Source organism: Mus caroli, chromosome 18, assembly GCF_900094665.2.
Source record: "Mus caroli chromosome 18, CAROLI_EIJ_v1.1, whole genome shotgun sequence".
NCBI classification, from domain to species: Eukaryota; Metazoa; Chordata; class Mammalia; order Rodentia; family Muridae; genus Mus; species Mus caroli.
This window is the reverse complement of record NC_034587.1, coordinates 64735490-64758784: the sequence shown is the minus strand read 5'-3', so window position 1 is coordinate 64758784 and position 23295 is coordinate 64735490. Positions and strand designations below refer to the sequence as shown.

At 43.5% G+C, this 23295-nt stretch overlaps 1 protein-coding gene across 11 annotated transcripts in view; it reads right to left on the bottom strand.

Annotated features, from left to right (window-relative positions):
• Positions 1–23295, bottom strand: part of Ldlrad4 (low density lipoprotein receptor class A domain containing 4) — a 318866-nt gene that overhangs the window by 216391 nt on the left and 79180 nt on the right. Inside the window, exon 3 of one of the 11 annotated variants that reach the window (XM_029472275.1) lies at positions 20009–20105. The exons of 9 other annotated variants lie outside the window; for them this stretch is intronic. The gene's annotated coding sequence lies outside the window, so the exon portion shown is untranslated. Of the gene's footprint in view, positions 1–594; positions 616–20008; positions 20106–23295 lie in introns of those variants that run through there. One more of the 11 variants, XM_029472278.1, reaches the window with a different exon arrangement.

The following is a 23295-nucleotide window of genomic DNA, read 5'->3' as shown; positions in this document are numbered from 1 at the left end:
TGTGCCATTAAAACCTCGTGTGTTTGCAGCAAGCTTGACCATTGTGGCTTTCTGAGCTCACAATCCCTGAGACTTGAGTGAGGGTCTCCCTTCGGGGGTCCTACATTACCAGTGTACTGAGTACTGTACCTATTCTGGATTTATGTTTCTATGGCAACACTTTACATATGAAAAAGACACAACATGTAATACAAATAAAAAGGAAAAATACTTAAGACACCGTGCTTCCCATGTAACACAATGATATTTTTTAAAAGCTATTATTTTAATGAGTGAATGCAGTCTCACACTGCAAAGGAGCCTCGTCCCTAAAGTGTGGTAAGTAAAAGTACGAAATGCCTCTCTCTTCCTTACTGTGCTTGGCTGTCACTGGTTCAAATTCCACACTTGTGTCTCACATAAAGCCTTTACAAAAATGCAAATCATTTTAAGAATCTTCACAGACTGCCTTTCCCCCTTCTCTACCCTCACATAGTAGCAACAAAGCCCTTCATAGCCTCACCTCTGCCTTCAGTGACAGCCAAGTCAAAGCCCTCCCCTGGCCTCACCTCTGCCTTCAGTGACAGCCAAGTCAAAGCCCTCCCCTGGCCTCACCTCTGCCTTCAGTGACAGCCAAGTCAATGGGAAACACAACATCAACAGCCTTTTATCTTCGGTCCTTATTCTGCATCTCTCACAAATCCATCCAGGTGAAAACCAACCAAAAATGCAAGCCCAATTCATGTACGGGCCCCTCATACTCCCTCCAAGAATCTTAAACTTTAGCAATTAAGCTAACGTTTTGACATACAAAGGAACAGCCACAAATAATTCTTAGAAAGTAGTATGTTCTTTGTAAAAATCCAAAGGCAGGCAGCCTGGTGCAGCTCAGCACTCTTTTCACCATAACCTTACCTCGCCAGAGTAAACGTGCGTGTGATAGTAACCTTTACACTCTCAGAACCGTTTGCAAACAAATCCACCTACGCCGTATTCAATAAGGGCACCGTGGTGTTCATGGCTGAGAATCAGCTGTCAGAGCCAAGAGCAGCAGTAACTGCTTTTAGATCCGTTTCAGGCAGTTCAACAACTATGAACACGGTGAACTTGACAGGATAAGAGACGAAAATCCCCCTCTCTAAGTGTATAGCTAGAAGAGTCCTTGGACAAAGCCAGGGATTAGTAAGCCATGCATTAGTAGGTACCATTCTAAAATGGGAACAAAAGATGCCAAAGAGTAGGGGAGAAAAATCAGTACATGATCGGAAACCACCTGCCTTCAGAGCAGTTATTAAAAAAAAAAGACAACAGATTTCAAAACATGGCTGACCACAGATTCTAGGTCCCAGATGCAAAGAAAGAGAGGACAGAAGATAAGCCAGAACTGGATACATAGTAAGAGAAGAAAGGAGACAAGGCAAATTGAAGGGTGGAGAAAGAAAACAAGGATTTCAAAACCACGTATCTATAAATGTATAGAATGCACCGCAGTTGTTACTGTGTACCAGTTGATGGTTCCAGATGTTTTTGTTATTCTACCTTGCCAACCAGACCTCTCAACAGCCATGACCACTAAATCAACATCAAAGCTGCTTTGCCTGAGTAACTCATCTTTACCGTGCCCAGTACTAAAGACACTTTCTGGGATAGTGAAAATCAAAGGTCTCGGACTGGTCAGTCGCACTCTGTCTCTTTGCTGACTGGCAAGATCAAGTCTCCTGATGTGTAAGAAAGCTATCTTCACCATCTTAAAGGTGAACACACACAGAACTTCTTCTTTCTCTGCATACTGAGGCAAAAGCCAGATCGTAGTGAAAAGGTCCCATGGAGATACAAGTCCTAGCTAACGGATGAGAGTCAAGGTATCTGGAAGGACTGCAGGTGGGCTCTGACACTTGAAAGGAGGCTGTATAGGGAAGGCAAGACGACTCTGGCCATCGCCAGCAGAACACAACCCAAGGATACAGCAAAGGGCTGGGGTGAGCGGAGCTGGCGGCCGTGGCTCTCTAAGACCAGATGAATTAAGCTTGCAGGAAGCATCCCTCTTGCTACGGCAGCAGGGACAGACAGGCCTAGGTTGTAAAGACTAGAAAGTTGCTCTGAATTCTCTCCACATCACATGACCTCTTGGAAAAATGCAGTAGACAGCTATTGAGAAAGACACTTGACACACATGTGTCAAGCCTCCACACACATGTGCACATGCCCTTGCACATATACATAGGAACACAGGAACTGGAGAGACGGCTCAGCAGTGAGCAGTGCACGCTGATCTTCCAGCAGACCCGGGTTCAGAGCCCAGCTCCCTTATCAAGCAACTCACAACCATGTATAATTCTAGTTCCCAGGGATCTAACACCATCTTCTAACCTCTGGGGGGGGATGAGGCATGCATGTGGTGCATACAAAGTCATGAACACGTGTGCTTGCACGTGCGTACACACATACACACACAAAGAAATAAATCTGAAAAAAAAAGTTATTCTACAAAAAAATAAATGTGAAAGAAAACCAAAGAGCTGGCCAACAGATAAAAATCACTCTCTACTATCACATTGCCTTGTGACCAAAGCCACAAATAAATGACGCAGAATAAATTTTAGAAACTTCAGAAGCAACCTACCATCCAAGGAGAAAATGAAGAAAAAGAGGAAGCTGGGGAGAAGATTCGAAGAAGGAAAGGGAACCAGATGGGAAAGAAGAAGAGTGGCGAGGCAATCCTTAAATATAAAATCCAGGGGGAACTGGCAATAAAGAGAAGATGACGAAAACATTTAGGAACATAAATGTCACAGAAAAATAGATGTGCTCTACATGGACATCAGTCACAATAGATATTCAGGAAACAAGGGACGAGGCAGAAAGTGTAAGAACAAAGAAATAGAACTAAACCAAGCTACAAAGAGGAAGAACGGTGGATTACGTTTTCCCCAGCGTCCCACACGTTCTAGGGATCTATATCCCTACTCTACTACCGATCTATATCCCTAAACACTACCCCCCAAGTTATACATTTTGCAGAATGAGTGGTAAATACGACTCAACATATGTATAACTGTGATCCCTAAAAGGTGACCATGAACAATGGAAAGAAATATATTCAAGTCTACCATTCAAGAAACACTTCTTGCCGGGCGTGGTGACACACGCCTTTAATCCCAGCACTTGGGAGGCAGAGGCAGGCGGATTTCTGAGTTTGAGGCCAGCCTGGTCTACAAAGTGAGCTCCAGGACAGCCAGGGCTACACAGAGAAACCCTGTCTCGAAAAACCAAAAAAAAAAAAAAAAAAAAAAAAAAAAAAAAAGAAAGAAAGAGAGAGAGAGAGAGAGAGAAAGAGAAAGAAAGAGAGAGAGAGAGAGAGAGAAAGAGAAAAAGAAAAAGAAAAAGAAAAAGAGAAAAAGAAAAAGAAACACACTTCTTGAACAGAGACGCAACTCTACAAACTAAAAGGGTACCAAAACCTTACATGTGACTCACCAAAAGCAAGCAAGTGTGTCCTAGTAAAATGAAGCTCGGGGAACTTGGTTCTCCTTCTCTTTAGTAGTAGAGATCACACCCCGGGTTTCACACAAGGTAGGTGCTCACACTCTACCACGGAGCTACGGCTCCAAGCCCCTGTCGAATCTTTCCATTTGCCAAGAGTATCTCACTGAATTGCCCAGGCTAGCCCTGAACTCCTTTCTTCCTCTCCTTCCCTTACCCCCCTCTCTGCAGCCCAGTCATGCCCCTAATATACAACTTTTCTGCCTTAGCCTCTAGAACAGATGAGATGATAGGTGAACATCACCACAGAATATGACTTTAAATACAAAAAAAAAAATAATTTCCAAGGCGCTTAGGCAAAAAGAAAATGAAATTAGGTGACCTGTGAGAGGGAACTGTACTAAGCACACCTTATACCTCTTTCCAATAATAGTCTATATTATACCATAACTCACAGAATATTCCTTCATAGTACTTAAAATCCTTGATCAAACTGGGAGCCAATAAACACCTAAGCCTTCCCTCAAGTACAGACACAGCAGGGTAGCCACTAGCAGGGATGTTGGGGCCTACGCTACAGTGACTTCATGAGACAAGCAGAGGTACACACGGTGCCATCAGTGAGAGTATGTGGATTCTAGTCCAGCGAAAGCTTTTTGGGCTTATTTAACAATCTCCTCATTCGGGACCGAGCCTTAAAAGAACTCCTAGGGTGCTTATCGGTGCCTATACTCCAGTTTTGTATCCTAAGTCCTTGATACTGCCAGCTTCCTGGCTTTGAAGAATGAGTTTCTCTTTGTATTTTACAGCTGAGCTCTTCCCCAGTGCATTCACGATTAAAACAAAGTTTTGTCTCCCAACATGACTTTCTACCAAAGGCTATTCATGGCCTCAGATTTTTAGAAGCTACTTTCTATCTGGCTTCCTTGTTTATTCTCCTTCCAAGTCCCTTAACAACCAGCAAATACCTGGAGAGTAAAAACAAGATCGAGATAAATTCCATCTCTATCCTTCTCTTGTCTGCTAAGATCCTGGTCCCTCAAGTACTAGATACCACGTTTTTCTGGCTTTGCTAATTTTCTTTGTGGAAATATTAGTATATAAACCACTCTAGTTAAAAGCAGAAATAACTTTTATGGTGAGCTGAATTATGGCTTTCATCTCTGGAGACTCGCAGAATCCATATAACTTCCTTTTTTTGCTTAGAAGCTACTCTAAAAGCCCTTACAGGCACTTAGTTAAATAGCAGCTGATAGAGCAGCCCAGATAAGCAGCATTCCATTATCCCAAATCTCCACCAGATTCTTCCCACATGCTCCTTCCACATCTACATCCTTGTGATTTCCTGGACTTTGATCCACTTAAACTTGGCAACTCCCACTTCTGAGTTCCTCGGTTGCAGGACTTCCTTTCTGTTACAGAAAAGCTTTCCTCCTGCGCCTACCTGGCCCACACTCACAGTCACCCCAGACAACTTTATGCTGCAAATCCATCAGACCTAGGCAAGGGGAAGGCCAGTGTGTGTGCCTCAAGTTTCTAAAGCATCCCTCACTTCCCTAACTCTCACATTTAAATTCTGTCAATAACAGAACCTCACTTGCAGAGGAGAAACACCAAATGCGCAACTGTATTCCTAAAGTAAGCTAAGCTTTCCTTATCGGCTAACTATCTAAGTCTTCTAGGAAATGTGGCAAAATAGACTGTTACCTACATAATGGTTTGCTGTTTGCAGATTTCCCACCCTGATGTTTCCATCTTCGAGTGGTTCCTCCGAGTCCTCTATCACCCCATCATGAAGAAGGAAAAGAAACTCCTCAACTGTCTTTTAGAGTTCCTATTGCTGCAAAGAAACACTGAGATCAAAAGCAAGCTGGGGCGGAAAGGGCTTCTGTATCATAGTTCATCACGGAAAGAAGTCAGGAAAGGATCTCAAACAGGGACCTGGAGGTAGGAGCTGTTGCAGCAGTTGTGAGGAGTGGGGTTCTGCTTACTGGCTTGCTCAGCCTTCTTTCTTATTGAAGCCAGGATCACCAGCTCAGGAATGGCCACACCCACAATGGTCTGAGACCTCCATTATCAATTACTAAATAAGAAACCACCTCTCAGGCCTGCCTGTAGCCCAGTCTGATTGAGTGCTTTTCTCAGCTGAGACTCCCTCCTCTCTGATGACTTAGCTTGTGTCAAGTAGACATCAAAGTAACCAGCATGGCAACTAGAATGTAAAACGAAAAAACAAAAACAAACAAACCAAACAAAAAAACAAACACAAAACACTGCCAAGTGGTTTTACTGTTAACTGTGAACAGTTGAAAAAGTCATGAAGTCTTTCCCCCAGAAAATGGAAATGTGAGATGTACAGCCTAGGAAGATGGTGACAACACCCTCTCATGGGCTGCCAGGGTCTCCGGGGACTAAAAGCCAAAAAGCATCTACAAGAAGAGGTAAGTAGTGCCCAAGTAATTCTAACTCCAACAGCAAAATTAAATAAGGAACTTTATAAAGCAGGAGAGGAAGTCCAGAGTGCATCCCAGAGGGACTGGGTTACTTTGGAAAGTTCCCTACTCCCAGTAAGAGGGACGCCTACAGCAGAGTGCGGTGGGAGCCAGAGAGAAAAATGAAGACTGCACACTCATCTGAGAACAGCGGTACCAGCAAAGGAAGATGCTGGGAAACCCTTCCCTTTTCAGTGCTAGGCATTCAGCATCCAGTGGAACTGCCTCAAGAAGCCACTTCCAAAAGACCACTGATAAGGCTGGGACTGTATGTAGCTCAATAGTAGACTGCTTGCCTAGAATGCTTGAAGTCCTAGATTCAATCCCCAGTACTGAAGGGTAGGGGGGCAGGGAGCAGGGAGCAGGGAGAGATCCATTGCTGTGTCCATTGACACAGCATACCAAGACCTTCTTTGAGAAATATTGTCAAGATACTTAGAACAAGTATCAAAAGACCATATCCTAAATCCTAGAAAAGCAATTTTGAATCAGAGCCAAAAACCTGGTAGGAGCCAGAGTCTGCAGGAAAACTTTCACACAGTGACACATACCAGATCATGGGGAGCACCACACATCAGAGATGTCAGCAGAGAGGTCAGCAGTCACAACTTGACTCCTGAAAGACTGCCCAAAGATGTAACTGGTATCTGAGACTCCAGCTATGAAAACTGACCACAGACTAGACCACATCTGTTTCAATCTCCCAAAGGAAAACTTATAAAGGAGAGAATTTCACTGGACTCATAGCCCCAATGGGGTTAGACTTGATTCAGTGTAGCAAGCGTTAGAATTGATACAGTGTAGCAAGGGCTAGAACTGATACAGTGTAGCAAGGGCATGGAGGTAGCTGCAGAAGCATCAGATGTCTTCCTGGCCCACAAAGGCAGGCTTGGAAGTTTATCATCGTTCTTGTTACTTTTAAACAATTTCAGTTTCCTCCCTGTAATGGTGTGCATTGCTCAGCCCAGGGAGTATCAAGATTAGAAGGTGTGGCCCGGTTGGAGTAGGTGTGGCCTTGTTGGAGAGGGTGTGTCACTGTGGGTGTGGTCTTTAAGACCCTCATCCTAACTTCCTGGAAGCCAGTATTCTACTAGCAGCCTTCAGATGAAGATGTAGAACTCTCAGCTCCTCCTGCACCATGTCTGCCTGGACACTGCCATGATCCCACCTTGATGATAATGGACTGAACCTCTGAACCTGTAAGCCAGCCCCAATTAAATGTTGTCCTTATAAGAGTTGCCTTAGTCATGGTGTCTGTTCATAGCAGTAAAACCCTAACTAAGACACTTGCCTATGAAATGATAGTTTTGATAATACTATTACTGAGATCTTGACAACTTTTACAGCCTCTAAACTAGTAGAAAATGTGGCAGCCCTGACATCCTTGGTCCTCCACTACACAATTATGGGGGACACCAAAGAGAAGCAGACATGATAAGTGAGGATTTGGTAAGCAGAAGTCAAATGGCCACAGGCTGAGCTGGCCGCCATTAAACTATCTGTTAACAGGTCAGAGTCCCTTAAAAGTCAATTTCCCTGGATTAACACAGCCATACATCAATCCCATTGACAAGGCAGGGAGAGTCTTCAAAGTACAGAGAGCACTTTTGAGGGAGAGAAGATACGGCACTCATCTTGGAGTTCTTTTTTTTTTTTTTTTTTTGGTTTTTCGAGACAGGGTTTTTCTTTATAGCTCTGGCTGTCCTGGAGCTCACTTTGTAGACCAGGCTGGCCTCGAACTCAGAAATCTGCCTGCCTCTGCCTCCCGAGTGCTGGGATTCATCTTGGAGTTCTTAAGGCGGTGAAAGAGATAGGAAACTTGAAGATGTCTGCAGGAAGATGTTTAAATGACAGAACATGACGCACCTCCAGATCCACACTGATGCACAGCTTACAACCAAGGACAGGACAAAAACTGAAGATGAACTTAAACCTCTTTAAAGGATCTTAGCTGGGGCCTGAATGGCTCAGGGCCTCTCCGGTGGTCTTCTTCTATACTCCTGTGGTCACCTGCCTCTCCTACCCACCTGTGAGAGAGCAATGAGGAGGAGAGACAAGATAACTATCTCCATCTCTTCCCACAAAGCTATGGACACACACAAGCCAACTCCCTGGACATTATTCCAGAACTAATATCTGCCATAGTGGTGAGCCCACCTTGCCACATATGCACACATGAAGCTGCAGAGATGACCTTTGGAGCAGGGGGAGTCGTGAAAGGCCCAGAGGTCACCAATGTGGAGTTCTGAAGGCTCATTATCACTTCATAGCTGTACTTTTGCTACCATTATGAATTGTGATGCAAACATCTGTGCTTTCCGATGGTGAAAGGTTCGAGACTCACAAGGTGAGACTCACAAGGTAGGAATCACTGCTCTAAGGCGATGATGTGCCTTCCCTTCAGCACACCTGGAGACTGCAGCAGCTCTGCTAGTGCAAAGCAAGTCTGCTGGACCATCTGGCTAGACACAGAAGCCAACCCCCCTGAAAGGGAGTAAACAGGTGGCTTCCTGGTCCTTTGGGCCCTTTCTTTTCTGAGCTAGCTCCCAGATAGTTCCAAATGCCCCTTCAATGAGGATTATTGACTAACTCTAGCTGGTGATACTCTTGAACTGTTTTAGTGTCCCTCTTTATTATTAAGTCATTTTTAATGAGTTAACACATACACACACATTACTGAGAATATCAGCCACATCACAAAATGTTTTAAGATTACAATGTAAAAGCATTCACAGGGGGCCAACAAGATGTTCAGCCAGCCAAGGTACGTGCTGCCAAACCTGAGTTCAATTCCTGGAATCCATATGGAGGAGGAGAGAACTCCCAAAAAACTGCTCTGCTACACACACACACACACACACACACACAAGATTTAAAAAAAAAAAAAAAAAACCTTTAATTTTTTTTTCCAGAAAACAACTCCTTCCTGCCTTTAATTCATAAAATATTCCACTGCAACAGATCACAGTGTTTCTTTGAAAATCTATTCCGTTCCCTGTACTGAACCCATTTCTGTGTACTGAACCCAAGGTTCTGTGCATGTCAAGCACTGAGCTACACCTTTAGCCCAAACCCTCTTCTCTGATTTATCACCTAGTTACTATTCAGCCATTAGGAGATGTGTCAAAACCACTCCACCCTGTATGGAGATAATTCCTTCAAGCCCTACTGATTCCCAAATTCATCTCCAGAATAACCATCTCCTTTCCTGATACAAACAATTTAAAAGCAATTTAGACGCTGACTTTGGTGTGGTGCTATATCTACCTCTACAGCAGATGCAGGGGTTAATGGAAGCGCATTTCAGTAGCATCCAATTTCCATCCATCCTGGTTTGCTTTCTATTGCTGCGATAAACACTTTGACCAAAAGCAACTCGGGGAAGAAAAGGTTTATTTACTCTCATATATCCTAAGCCGCAGTCCACCATAAAGGGAAGTCAGGGCAGGAACTGAATTAGGAACGTGGATACAGGAACTGAAGCAGAAACCTTGCCAGGGCACTGCTGGCTGGCTCCTTGTCAACAGCTTGCTCAGCCTCCTTTTTTACACAGCTCGCAACTACCTATCCTGGGGCAGCATGGCCCACAGTGGGCAGGGCCCTCCCACATCCATCATTAGTCAAGAAATTGCCCCCACAGACTTGTGTACAGGCAAATCTGATGAAGGCAATTCCTCAAGGCTCCTCCTTCCCAGCGGACTCTAATCTGTGTCAAGTTGACAAAAGACTAAGCCAGCACAATAATAAAATAGTCCTTCCTCCACTCCCCTTCTTCTCTGGCTTCAAAATGCATAAAGCAAACTCCTCTCCTCCATCAAAAAATGACATTATCCGTCAGAAAATAGAGAAGGCCACCTACGGCGCACACTTGCCTGGAAACGTTCATGGTGATAATTTTGCACGAGGAACAGGTATGTGTTTTGTGGGTAATGAGTAGAAAAACGGAAACCATCATTTTCTCCCTTTTCCTCCAAGTCCTTCAAGCTCAGGAGGGAAAGGAAAACAGCTGAGACAATTAAGAAGTAATACAACATGAGGCACTAATCATCCCTTTGAAATGCAATGTACCCAAAGAAGAAATAACATTCCATACAAGACAGCCTGCTTAGGGGGAGGCCCTAAAGCTCAGGGCCGGTGGGTGAGTGTTTTAAATAAGTGTTTACCACTGGGAAAAGTGACTTCACCCCAGAAATAGAAAGTGACCCGAACTTGCACTTTTTTTTGCAACAGTTAGAATCCTGTCCGGGGCGGGGGCAGATCTGAATGGTTTGAAACCCTGTTCTCTCTATTGATTGCACCTGGGTATCCCTTGAGAAAACTTGCCCTGCTGCTTCAAGCTAGCTGGCTTTGGGGGGAGGCAATCTTTTTCTTGCACGTCCAGAAGTAGAGAATAATTGACTTTACCTTCTGCTGTGTACTCAAACTAGGCTGGTGTACTAATCCAAGCAGATCTTTTTTACTGCCATCTTTCATGAAGTCTAAGTGGGTCAGGAAACCTCAGATGATCCACCTGAGGAGGTCGCCCTCCGTGAGTTCCCAATTGCATAGCTTTGATTCTTTAAGTATCTCATTCATGTCATTGTAATATGATTTTTGTGAAGTATTTACTTTAAACATTAACTCCTTTTTATGTTCTGTAGGCATTTTAGGTTTTTTTTGTGACCGATTATTCATGAGAAGGGTTAACAGTAACGGAAAGACAGGCAGCTCGATTTAGGCAGGGGTCCCCACTAGCACGCCCCATCTGGAACTTATTGACTCAAATGACTTTACAACCTCCACCTCTCCAGCTACTGAGGACCACAGACATGTGCCACAGTTGCAAACCCAAACTTAACCAAAAAAACAAAAAACAAAAAAAACTCTATGGTTCTAATGAGCATATAAATATTCCTATGGATTTTCTCATTATTCTCCAGATGAGTCAAATGAACAGCTGGACAATCCCAAGGGAATTCTGCACAAAGCAACCCCAAAATGTAGACTAGACCTCTTCCAGTCCTGAAAGTTACAGACATAATATTCTCCACATCCAGGCTAACTCACCACAAGGAACAACAAAACTCCAATGACATCACCAGTGAGTGGTTACAGTGACTAAGACATTGTATCCCTGTGAAATCTCCCCATAATAGACAACTGGGTGGAAGTACCACTCTGTCGGGGGCAATCTGCAGATAGCACTGGAGTAAATGTTACCTTGGCTGGTTAGGGCAAGGGATGGTGACACCACTGTAGAAAGACTCAACAGTCCCTCAGAGACTGGTGAAAGCCAAAACTTGAGGGATAGTAGAGCTGCTTGTGACAGACCCATACCTCCAGGACTCAGTCAGGACACAAGATACCCTCTCAAGTGAAGGATGGATCTGTGGACCATTGGAGGCCCTATGGGTCACACTTGGCCATATTACTCTAAACTATGCAAAATTCAAGTCTGTCACTTTGTGACACTGTGACGGTGAGATGGGATCATATTTGCATATATGTCCCATCCATTTAATGTTCTGGCATACACGAATGATCCAATAAACTTTTGTTGATTTAGCAGTTCAGTGTAAGGATGGATGAACATATTTGAAATATAAAATAAGAACAGTTTTATTAATCTTATGTCATCCCCAGTAACAGTCACAGCTTCTAATTTCTTAGCCTTATAGCAACCCTTTGAGGGGGAGAAGTACCATTCTCCCAGCTGTTCAGAGGAAGGAACTGATTTTTAAAACTTGACTATGACCACAAAATACCCAAGGGCAGAACTCTGTTTCCAGAGCCTATAGCTCATAAGAAATCATTTCTTCACTGGAAGCATAACTCTGGGAAACCTTCTAAACAAAACTGTAAAAATAGGAAAAGAAAATTCTAAAGAATTCTTTAGACAATGAGTATAGTTATGTTTTTCTGACTATGCACTTCAGATGACACATAAACCAAAACAAGCCGAGCCCAGCCGAACTGAAGAGCAAACCCATCTGGAAGCTGTTATCCCAGAAGGAAAGAGCAAAGGACGCTCAGAAACCTTAGACTAGGAGATGAGGAATGAAGGTCAAGGCGGAAGGAAGAAGAGTCCAGCAGAAGCAAAAGGAGCCAGCCAGCTGAGGGTGGCTCAACACACCTCCTCTGGTGTGTAGTGAGCCTGCTGCTCTGAAGTTTCCACACATCCTATCAGAGCATGGCTGCCCTCTTCGACCACATTTTACTACAGAGTCAGGATGCAGGCTGCATGGTGGTCTCACTTCTGTGTATCGTCACAGTGAATACAATCCTCCCTGTTCATTTTATCTAGCTGCACACTGAACTATATAGTTATACTACTAATATCTCTACTTTTGCTTCTTGGCCTAGGTTGCTCTCCATTGCTATGATAAAACACCATATCCAAAACAACTTGGAAAGAAAGGGTTTGTTTGGCTTGCTCATCCATCTAACAGTCTATCACTGAGGGAAATCAGGACAGGCGCCTGGAGAAGAAGGTGGTGAACAGAAGGCAGCTTACTAGCTTGCTGCCCATGCCTTGGTCAGTTTGCTTTCTTATATAAAGCAGGACCACCAACCCTTTGGTGGCACCACAAACAGTGGGCAAGTCCTTTCTATATCAATAATTAATCACGAAAATCCCCCATAGACTTCTCTATAACCCAGTGGTTCTCAACTGTGGGTCACGACCCTTTTGGGGTGGTCAAACAACCCTTTTGCGATGTCACCTAAGACCATCAGAAAACAGATAGTCACATGACAATTCATAACAGTAGCAAAATTACAGTTAGGAAGTAGCAATAAAATAATGTTGTGGTTGGGGGTCACCACAACATGAGGAACTGCATTAAAGAATCGCAGCATTAGGAAGGTTGAGAACCACTGCACTTGATCAATCTGATGGGGGACGGGGCACTGTCTGAACAGGTTCCCTCTTCCCAGACGCCTCTCTAGCTTACGTCAAGTGGACACTATCTAAGCGGCACATCTTCAGACCGTAATTCTACTGTCTCACTATTCACCTAGCTCTATGAGTTGAAAGGCTACATTAGTCTATCAGCTGCTTCCAGCTCAGTGAAGAAAGAAACAGAAGAAGGTAGATGCTAGGGAACGAATGTTGCATGGCCTCAGTCACAAGGAGACAATATCCACTCCTTGCACTACCACCCCACCCCACCCCACCCAGCTCATTCTGAAACAGCCTGATAACTCTCAAGTAGAAAATATCCTAAAAGTTCATGTTTGACAGTGAGATGGGAGAAGACACCTGGAAACTGTACACAGTAAAGCAGGGGGTCCTGAAGGGAGGGACAAGAAGATCCAGAGGATTATAGAGCTTGGGATTGGTCTTCACAGCTGTATAGCTGGCAACAAAGTAAGAAAAAATGTAACAGTACACAGCATGCAATTGTGCATAGCGCTTCAAGGTTCGTTAAGTTACGTGGTAATTGTGTTTGCTTAAAAGACTTACAGCTAAAATAGCCACAACTTACAGACAAGCACATCAAGTTAGTGTAGCCACAGCTGATGAGAATAATACCAGTGCAAATAGATAAGAGAACAGTCCCCGACACACCCCTTTTCAGGAGGAAGATAGGTGACAATCAAATGCTTTACAGATCACCCAGCGTGTGTCTCAGACCAGACTCTGAGCCTGGATCCCAAGTCATGGAAAATACTTACGAATGGCTATCACGTCTGATGTCTAATTCAGCAATCAACATTGGCTCAAACAGCTTTCAGGCTACACCTAAATTTCCTAAAAATCTCTAAGAAAGATTATTTTCCACTTCAAAAGAGAAGTTATTACTCTGTAAGTTCCTTGACATCTTTAATGTGTAATCATTATCATCTTTAATACATAATTATGAATACAAAATTATCTGAATGCTGAAACTGACCAGGTGTGGTGGTACACTCCTGTACTCTCAGCACTCAGGAGGCAGAAGAAGATGGGTCTCCAAGTTTCAGGCCACTCAAGGCTGCACGGTGAGACCCTGTGCCCCAGACAGTGCTGGAAAAACACCCCAGGAGGACAGCTTCACAGTGTTAGCCCAACTATACAGGCATATACTCTGGACTTGACAATTCCAATTCTGTGAAATTATACAAAAGCTATCCTTACACATTTATGACTTGAAATTGACTAAAATAAAATACACAATTGTTTTTGTTTTATTTTAAAATCTAAAATTTGCAAATACAGTTTTCATCTGTAGAGGGCTATCTTAAGTCAGTGATGTAAATAAATTAAATGGGAGAAGGGAAATGAGGAGGTAGGCAGAAGTATCAGCTGCTTTTCTGTTGCTGTGATAAGACACTATGACCAAGGTGACCTATGCACAAAAAAAACAAAAACAAAAACAAAAACAAAAAAAACTGTATTTGGTTGTCATGGTTCCAAAGCTATGAAGAGTCCACGGTAGTAAGGCACTGCAGCAAGCAGCAGGCATGGTGGTAGGAACAGGAAGCTGAGAGTTCATGTGTAAATGAGAAACATAGGAAGCGAACTCCAAGGAGGGTGAGGTTATACATGATCTCAGAGCCTGCTTCCTACAGAAAGACTGCACCACCTAAATGTGGAATTGTGATAGCTAATGATATAGTTCTCTGGGTGTTTTGGGGTTTTTTTACATAGCATAAATTACATAAAGAAACTCTAGAAAGACAGTTGAAAAAATAATAACATAGTTGAAAGGAAGCAAAGGATTGCCATGGTCTTCCAAGTGAGTGCTTAGTAAGTGGGCTGGGCCGTGTGGCAGTGTTACCTAAACAAAAAATAACAGAACACCATGAGATCTATTCCCCTTTCCAGACTCTATATCCAGAGGCAGAAGTTCAGAGTCCCGCTGCCTTAGAGGATTCTTTTGTCTTCTGTAACCATTTACTTTGTCTCAGACCTTAAAGAATTATTAATACCATCTCACAGTACAGAGGTTGGCACTTCTAAACTCTCAAGTCTGCTTTCATGGTCAATGGTTTTAGGAATGGAATAGACCAGAAACTGAAACAATAGAACTCATGTACCTAAGCCTGCACTGAAGTGAGCCTGGGAGGCTAAGCAGCAATGAAATGGACTGGGGCCACGGGGTTTAATGAAATGAATGTGGTGGCTGAGTCTATTACTCAAGGATGTCCACATCTTCTCATGTCTGCCAGAGCTCTTCCTGGTGGTCTGATGTATAACCTGTGCTGTACAAACAGACAACAGCCCATTGTTGGCCTGGGTAAGCCTATGCCTTGGAAACCACCCAAGACATAAGGCTATAATGGCCAAGCCAGACCCTGTGTCAAGATCCAGGCCTGACACACATACCAAGGGATTCACAGTCTCTGAAATCTTCAGAACATGGGTAGGGTACCCTAATGATTCAACTTCCTTCTCAGGAGATCATCTTTAAAATTTCTCACCCTTCTCTTGCTCACTTTGCCCATCCAGTCATTTAAGGAGGTGACAAGGAAACAGGCTCCCTGCCTATCTAAGGTTCAACTCCTTCACCACAATGAGGAAGACTGGACCAGCGTGAAGAAGCCTAGAAGCCAGCAGAAGCATGAGACTCTCTGCACTGGGACCCATAATAAATAAATAAATAAATAAATAAATAAATAAATAAATAAATAACAAGATGACTCACCTTCCCCCAGAACACTAGATTTGAAGAATTCCATATCAACCCTTAACATGACATAGAACTTGCACTGTACAAGATTGAGTCCAAATTCTTCCACAGAATTTTGCCTTTAAAAATTCCAGAGATAATTTCCCTTGGTGACAAACTACATGGTCCAACAGCACCTCATGTCACAGTTTTTGTATAACTGCTTGGGTTCTCTACAATCAATCTAATTCCCTCTTGACATTGTGTCTTGACACCAGGGCTGGCTGTATAAGAGATAGTTTATTCTAGAACTAAATATGAGAGTCCATGGCTCAGGAACTCAGGCCACCCCCAAATACCATGTTCCAATGTGATACCACCTTCAATACTTATTCATGCTATTTTAATTTATATTTCAATCATATTCTTTTCCCCCACACCAACTCCTTCCAGATTCTCTCCACTTAGTAATAAAAGAGAGGGAAGTGATGAATTCAGGCACTTTTTAAATGCATTGGCAGAAACATTAGGCACACAGCGACAGCAAAGTAGAGAGGTCTGTGCTGGAAGTCCCATGCTAGCTGACAACATTCTGAGCCTTTCTTTTGGCCACAAATTTTGGGGGAGTCCCTTCATGGTCGTCAGATGATATTGAGAAAATTGGGATCCCCTGTTGGAATTCTAACTCTCACTAATAAAATTTAAGAATAGCCACAAATATAAGTTGAAGAGAAACTCTTATTAAAGTAAAAAAATAAAATCCGAAAACCGCTAGGGCAGGCCACCAGTAAATCTCTGCAGCTGCCCGGAAGAGTCCAATGGAGAAGAGAAAAAGCAGCAGCAGCCACACTTTTCTGAGTTAAGCTAGCACGACATGGTGGACAAGCAAATGGCAAGCACAATGAGGAAGCTCATGGCTAGAGCCTTGTAAGCTACGACACTAGGGGACAGGAATTCTAGGAGGAAAAGTCCCATATCTCATTAAAGGGGTCATTGCACCTCTTACCATTTTAGCATGGCTTAAGGTATGCTCACCTTCCTGGGGTGATCCGTCCTGCCTGGGGGTTAGCACCTTGGACAAGTGACTGATCCACCCAACTGGAATGAGGCCTCTGCCCAGGCTAGAAATTCTATTCTCTTGACTAGGAGTTTTCCCTTAATGGTTTTTTTACTGCTACCCTAACATCCCCACCTCTGAAAAGCTACCTTGAGATCCCTCAGGTGGGCAGCTAGTAACACCGGTTAAGAGTACCTGTTGCTCTTACAAAAGCCCCTGGTTAATTCCCAGTACCCACGTGATGGCTCATAACTGTCTGTAAGTCCAGTCTCACAGGGTTTGAAGGCCTCTTCTGACCTTCAGGGGCACCAAGACCAAACGTGGTTTATACAAACAAGCAGAAAAAGCACTTAAATGCATCATCATCATCATCATCATAAACAACGCCTCCAAAAGCTTCCTGCATCTCTGGTCTCTGGCAAGGAAAGAGTTGCAAGGGGTCCAAGAAGAGACAAGAAAAAATCACTTTGAGGGGGTAGCTTTTTACCCTAAACTGCCTACAACACTTTTCACCTCCTGTCTCATCAGTCCCCACTCTTGAGGAAGCAACCCTAACTACTGGAATGGCAATGGGGTAATGAGCAATCTGGTTTCTTCCAAGTGACTGGATATCATCATCATATAATATGGAGCAACTGGACTGCTGCAATTCACTCACTACTAGAATCTGTTGTGTATCTAACTTCTGCAATTGAGCAAGATGCAACAATACACGTACTACCCAGGCATAAGACAGTTTTATTTTATTTGGGTTTTTTGTCCATTTCTTTTCTATGATTTGGGAGTGGGTAGGGAGACTAGTTTAAAAGACACAGCTCGTGTATTAGAAAATACCTTCCACTTCATTAAAAGCAGTATTCAGAAAGCAAAGGGCATCTACTTCCCTTTGATGGGTATGAAAAGACTTCAGAGGACATAAGTGATCCCTGGGATGACTTGGCATCATCAGGGTAAGCATTGTCCAGCATCACCAGTGTGTGTGTGGACCAGTATCATCAATGTAAGCATGATGCAGCATCATTAGTGTAAGCATGGGCCAACAGCAGCATCAGGGTGAGCATGGCAAGTAGTCAAACACACTCTCAACTTAAGTTGCATCCTGCCCTTCTTGAGCTTTCACCATTGGCAACACTGGGGTTGACTGGTTGCTGGAAAGATCCAGAGAACTAGTCAGTCTCTTAAGGATTGGTGACCCCAATACCTCCTTCTGGAAATAAAGAACCAAATGGCTTTCCTCGGCAGCCTCAGGGCTCCTCTCACTGGGTCACTACAAGCAGCCTTCTTTCAACAGAGGCAACATCAATTTCAAAAGATGCGCATGTGTGCTTCTGGCCTCTGACAGATCAGTAAATGTTTGCATGTCAGTAATACATCTGCTAATAACGATGTAAAGTGTCCTCCAAGAGTGACACCAAAACCAAAGAAAAGCTGCAGGGATTAATCTACCCCCAAATCAACCTGTGGTTCCTTAACACCTCCCTCTTCAGGACTAGCAATCCTTCCTGCAGCAGTTGCCTTTAACAGTTTTCTCTGAAACTAAATCTCATCCGAGCAAGCTGTTACTCCCCACCACAGAACTGCTGAGAACTAATAACTGAGCTCCAAACACCAGGCTTGGCAAACTCTGGCTTCAAAAAAAAAAAAAAAAAAAAAAAAAAAACATTAATCTCATGATGACATTTTAGAGGTCTCCACAAAAAAATCACATTTCCAAGTGAAATAAATCCAGTCCCCTAAATTAGGCTGCATTGGAACAAGGAAATAAGCAGCCAGAGCCAGCAATGAATTACACATGGCATGCTAATTACTAGTCTTATCCAGAAATAGCTGAAGACTGCAGGATTTTTGTTGTTGTTGTTGTTAAAATAACTACAGTCTTTATTCAAGGGTTGAGCAAATGCATCTGATTTACTTGCATGTTTCAGCTTCTAAACATAATCACATCTATGTGTGCTTATTTAAGGGAGAGAGAGAGAGAGAGAAGGAAGGAGGAGAAGGAGAAGGAGAAGGAGAAGGAGAAGGAGAAGGAAGGAGAAGGAAGGAGAGAAGAGAAGAGAAGAGAAGAGAAGAGAAGAGAAGAGAAGAGAAGAGAAGAGAAGAGAAGAGAAGAGAAGAGAAGAGAAGAGANAGAAGAGAAGAGAAGAGAAGAGAAGAGAAGAGAAGAGAAGAGAAGAGAAGAGAAGAGAAGAGAAGAGAAGAGAAGAGAAGAGAAGAGAAGAGAGAACGAACCTCAAGGGCTAGGATACAGATAGCCAGGGAAGACAATGGGTGGCCAAGAGAAAAAAGAGCCTGTAGTGTTGGTGACTGGATACATCCACCAGCATCCTCAGATATGTCGTATGAGTGTGAAGCTACGTCACTGCCTGCTTCCTCTGTTGCATCCCACCCAGACTCACTGAGAAATGGGACAGAGCAAAAAAAGATTGCTGAACATCATCTTTAGACATCATCATCATTTTCCCCCATAGGTCAAGACCTAAAAACAGTGTTGAAGAAACATAATGGCCATAGAAAGACTCTTACCCTTAGACACACTTAGAGTGCAGGACTGAGAAGATGGTTTTTAGTAAAGTGCTTGCCCTGCAAGTGTAAGGACTCAGAACTCAGATCCCCGGTATGTATGTAAAACCTAGGCCAAGTGGCCCAGGCCTGTGATCCCAGCCCCGGGGAGGCAGAGATGGAGGGATCCAGCCAGTCTAGATGAATTAAAGACTGTCAGTTTCAGGAAGATGTCAAAAAAATGGAGAACAACGGAGGAACAGACCTAAAATTGTCCTCTACACATGTGCACACATATGCACGCACACACATGCGTGTACACACATACATTACAAAAGAAGAAAAGAGGGAGGCAGGAGGGAGCGAGGGAGAAAATCAGCTAGCATGCAATTGTGAGGGTTTACATGAGAGAAACCATGAATAAAACAGATCCATGGATATATTTTACCACTGTCCTGGTTCCCTAGCAACAAGATGAGCATCTTCCCATATGTATGAGTTTGGCCAAAAAGATTAATATCTCAACCCTGACGAAGGCTACAATGTGGATTACAAGGTTTCATCTGGAGTCTTAGCCCTGTTTAGAAATAACCCACATCTCATTTACTCCCCACCGCCTCTAACATGACCCAGTTTTTCTCCATCACCACATACCTAGGTCTCTCATTCTATAATATTCCATGGAGAAACCCTCCTCGTGGTTGTTGGCCATATCCTAAGTTCTTCTGGGATTAATGAAACTGTGGGAAAAGAGTGTCCTTGATCAAGTAAGTTTAGAAAATTCTAGGCTAAATGACATTAAGGATTTTTTTTTAATTACAGAATTGTTTCTAATAAGCTAAAAGCACATTAAGAATCTTCAAGAGACAGAGAGAGGTAATAGACATAATTAATAAGCCCCAGTGATTGGAAAGCCTTTTCTCTACCTCCTAAAATGAAGTTCCTCTGAGCACACTGGCCAGGTTCTGGGCTCACCTTCCTCTTCAGCTGGCAGCACCCACTCTGCCCAGGACATGGAAAGTGCTGAAGATACAAAAATGGAAATGATATAAATATTCCTCAAGCTACAAAGCACAGAGGATTCAGAGACACTAAAAGGCAAGTCACTCCAGCTGAGCATATGAACTAGTTGCCAACTTCCAGGTCACCATGCCATCCCTGAACCTCAGAAGTGCCTGTTCAGACTTAGAAATGTCAGCTCAGAGTTGGTTTTTAAAAGGATGTTATCACCAGCCTGTGCTTTGGCCCCATGAACATGCATCACACCAGTGGTTCTTAATGATCCTTTCACAGGGATTGCCTATGACCATCGGAAAACACAGACATTTACATTACGATTCATAACGGTAACAAAATTACAGTTATGAAGTAGCAATGAAAATGATTTTATAGCTGGGAGGTTGGTCATGACAACATTAGGAACTGTATTAAAGGGTTACAGCGTTAGGAAGATTGAGAATCACTGCATTATATCCACTATAATGATTCTGTTCACTGTTAATGTAACGGGGGAATCCTTGGGTAGTGCTGGCTAATAAGGATGATATAGATACCAGATCCCCTCATTCTGCTGACACTGAAGTCCTTGGCTCATGGCTAATCCTCACGCACACTCATTCCTGCCAATGAGCAAGGTGGAAGTCCAGGCATCTACCTGCAACAGGCTCCAGGGGAAGGAGGCATCTACCTGCAACAGGCTCCAGGGGAAGGAAGCATCCACATCACACAGGTCTCCCCTTCAGACCAGAGGTCATAGCTGATCCCATGTGTGTCATATTTCAGAGACAAAGCCAACAGAACACAGGTTGTCCCTCAGCTCAGCTCCTGCAGAGGCTTGGGTCTTTATAACACCATCTGATGTTCTTTTGGAGGTTGGCCTCTTGGCTAGAGTAAAGCCACAGATGGGAAGGGACCAGTGGAATCATGGGGAAGAGGCTGCCTCTCTCTCTGCACTGTTCAGTCTTCTGTGGCCCTGTAGATTACATCTGTTCGAAATACTGTTGACCCTCCAATCAGGCCTTGCCACAGACAAGCAAAGACCTGAAGTTGAGGAGGATAGAATTCCCCAGGAGCAAAGATTTTTCAGGCAATAGGCAGAGCCACATGTCCTGTGACCAGCTGTTGTTGGTCCAAGTACAATTTCGAGCTCAAGAAATTCAATCATGTGAGTTCTAGATAAACACTGGTAGACACAGAAGCCCCTTGATAGGAGAGTTCCTTGGTCTCAACACCTCCCCCACCCCATGAACATTCATTCGCCCATGGAAGCAACCAGCATCACAGGATTCCTCGTGTCAGAGAAGGTAATGATTCTTCTCGTGTCATGAAGCCAAGTTGCACATATACAGATGAGAGTACAAGCCAGCAAATGGTGCGTGATGGAAAAACACAGAGGACCAGACACGTTCCTGAACTCCATCTCTGAGAAGAAGCTGTGATCTCTCCTGGCAGATGAAGAAAGGGCAGGTGGAAGAGACTTCCAAAGCCACGTAATGAATAAATGTTATGACCAAAGGAGCAAGCCTAAGCCTCTCACCTAGGACATTCACACATTTTCCCATAGTCATATTACTACAACCTTGCATATATTATATATGTATATATTAATTAATATATTATATACCATACATTGTATGGTACATAATATGACTACAACCTTGCATATATTATATATGTATATATTAATTGATATATTATATACCATACATTGTATATTGCATATTGTATATACCATATGTTATATATTATATATTATATATTATTGGAATAAACTGAAAGCAACTGCTTAAGAGAGGAAAATAATGGAATCTTGGTGACTTCTGTCTTCCTGTCTTTTATTGTTAAGAATGGGAATTAAATAAATGCTTCCTGAAAATCAATTTTGCGTGTGTGTCAGTAAAAGTATAATTTCCATGACTTTTATTATAATCTCTTAGGAAAACAAAATGAGAGGGCAGGTGTGGTGCCTGCCTGCAATCCCAGCACTGGGGCCACTGAGGTGGAAAGAGTTATAGGTTCAAAGGCAGCCTAGACGACGTGGTTCCAGGACAGCTTGGTATACAGCAAAAACCCTACCTCAAAATAATAAGGGAAGGGAGGGGGAGACACTGGAAGGAGGAGGACCATAGAGAATATGGAGGGAAGAATGGAGGAGGGATAATCAGGGCCTGTCACTGACAGGTATGTGGAGGACAGAGCCCTAAAATGTCACCTGCTACGTGGTTAGCATTGGGTCAGAGGCTTGAGTTATGTACTTGCCAGAGTACAACTCCCCTGCTTTCAGACACCCTGGAGCTGTATGCAGAGATGGAGTTTCTATTAGCTTGGCTCCCACAGTAACAGGAAGGGGGAGTTCTACAGTGCTATGTAACATGGCTAAGAAATAAACCCTTATGTCTGCGAGCCTATTAATGTTATGTTGCTTCTCCTTTTTTCTTTGTACATCCTCTTCCATGTATCCTTGGTTTATGTGTATGAGTATGCAGTATTGCATCATGAACGCGAGGGACTCGGAAGCTGGGAGAAAGCATTGGATCCCCTGTACTGTAACAACAGGCAACGGTGCCAGACCTGGGTCCCCAGTAAGTGCTCTGAGCCATCTCTCCAGCTCTTCTTCTTCACCCTTTAGAACACGTATATATTTATCTGTGTAGGGGAGGGGGCACACGTGCCACACCACACGTGGAGAAGCCAGAGAATGACTTTCAGGAGTCGGTTCCCTCCTTCCACCAAGTGGGTTCCAGGGATCGAACTCAGGTCAGAGGTTTTGCAGAGCAAGCCTCTCTGCTTTCTGAGCCATCTCCTCAGCCCAAACTGTTTTTAATCCCAGGCCTGTCTGCACAACTCCTTCATAAAGGAGGCTAAAGCAATGAGTCCATAATGAGGTAAAAGATTTAACAAAACTCAATCTGGCTCCTCATAGCTGGGCTACCATGCTATCCAGCATGCGTGGAACATCACATCCCTCTGTACCTCAGCCATTCCATTGGTTATGCTTTCAATCTAGAAGTACTTGGTAGTTATTCACTGGATAAATTACTTAGTGAATGCACAGGTTAGTATATAAACACCAACACTTGGTCTCATCTTCAGATGGCCATGTTAGTAGCAAGAGGGTTGCCGGTTTTATCACTTGGTTTTATGGAACAACCACAGATTGTGCCTCAGCTGGAGAATGTGAAGATGTCTGCCAACACAGCCTGGATGGGGCAGA